This window comes from Etheostoma cragini, chromosome 21 (genome assembly GCF_013103735.1).
Source record: "Etheostoma cragini isolate CJK2018 chromosome 21, CSU_Ecrag_1.0, whole genome shotgun sequence".
NCBI classification, from domain to species: domain Eukaryota; kingdom Metazoa; phylum Chordata; class Actinopteri; order Perciformes; family Percidae; genus Etheostoma; species Etheostoma cragini.
The window spans coordinates 1582395-1583920 of NC_048427.1; the positions used below are offsets into that span (position 1 = coordinate 1582395).

Below are 1526 nucleotides of genomic sequence, written 5' to 3' on the forward strand. Positions count from 1 at the left end.
GTACGGTGCCTTGCTCAAGGGCACCTAGCAGTGCCCAGGAGGTGAACTGGCATCTCTCCAGCCACCAATCCACGCTCCTAACTTTTTGGGTCTATACGGGGATTTGAACCAGTGACCCTCCGGTTCCCAACCCAACTCCCTATGGACTGAGCTACTGCCACCTAATGTATCACCATGGGGACAATAAACAAGAACAAACTATGAAACAAGAATAAAAGAAAAAATTCAACCTGATTTGCATTGAAAATTGTTAATGTTCTTTCAGCGATAGGTTAATTTAAGGACTTTGTTACAGACTAAATGACAAGGGGATTTTGTACACTAAACGATGCTTCATATTTTATAAAGTGATCAGGTTTTGCATGAAACTTTATTTCTCAGATACAAAAAGTAATGAAATGTGTTCGAGCACAGTAGATCAATGGTTCCAAACCTGGGAGTTGGGACCCACAAGAGAGCGCAATTACTGTCCACGGGAATCAGATAGAAACCTACCTGGAACATAAAGAGTCCAACAGTGGGTCGAGGTAGAGAACACGTCAAACCATAGAAATAAAATGACTCAAGGCCATTGAACTGGAGTAAGAAAAACAAAAATGATTTAGTAGAATGGAAATGCCCTGCCTCTATGAAGAGTCCTTATGGAGACGGGGGTTGTAGTGTGGAGGTGTCTTGTTCCATTTAGCAGCCGTGTGTCTGACACTAGTAGAGCTTTACAGCAGACCTTCAAGGACCTGGCAGCAGTTATAGCAGGAGCCGCTGTTAGCATGTGAACATACCAGACTCCGGCATGCACCTCTAGGTCCTAAGTCATTATGGTTTTGATTTGGCTCAGTTGGCCCACCGGGTAGGATGTAAACAGCTAAGTCAATTACAAACACTGCTTCAGCCCCTGGTTTGCAGGTTGTGCACTATTCTCCAACGATCCAAAATATTCACTGGTGGTTTGTAATTCCACAGCGTAGAAATAGATCCTTCCAACAGAAAAATGTACACAAGTATAAAGGAAAGTATTTCTTGTCTGGGTAGTGTAATCTGTAAAAGCCTGCCTCCATGCAGAGTCCTTAGGACTATGGAGGGGTGTGGTCTGCAGCCATGTGTATGACACCCAACTTTACAGCTGCCAAGACACACGGCATGGACAAGATGCCTTAGTCACTGGAATGAGGTGACATTCCTGGATTATAGTGACCCAGTTTAAAAATTCACAGAAACAATATTCAATTATTTTTTTATTTGCAACAGTGAGAATCAGTGGTGGCCCTGTTCCTTACACTCGCTTTTAGTGTGTGCACTTGGGTGTCCCATAGAGTAATAAACAGAGAAGTTGCACAGGAGATCCTGAAACACAAGGCAAACAATTAGTGAGTCTTGTTTAAGATGACATCGATGCACTGGGGCAGACCAGTGATGGGCTTTAAGGTTTGTGTTTTTTTTCCTGAGTTTTATACACAACCTGATATGTTACACTTGCCTTGAAAGGACATTCATTAGCAGCAGTGCTGCCTGTATGGCACATTGCAGGT

At 43.2% G+C, this 1526-nt stretch overlaps 1 protein-coding gene and 1 long non-coding RNA gene across 3 annotated transcripts in view; one reads left to right on the top strand and one right to left on the bottom strand.

Moving 5' to 3' along the window:
* LOC117936528 (S-adenosylmethionine synthase-like) overlaps nt 1-1526 on the top strand; it is a 37221-nt gene that overhangs the window by 4292 nt on the left and 31403 nt on the right. The window lies entirely within an intron of this gene.
* LOC117936548 overlaps nt 1-1526 on the bottom strand; it is a 3479-nt gene that overhangs the window by 909 nt on the left and 1044 nt on the right. Inside the window, exon 2 of the long non-coding RNA XR_004654970.1 lies at nt 1174-1177. This is a non-coding gene — a long non-coding RNA (uncharacterized LOC117936548). The remainder of the gene's footprint in view (nt 1-1173; nt 1178-1526) is intronic.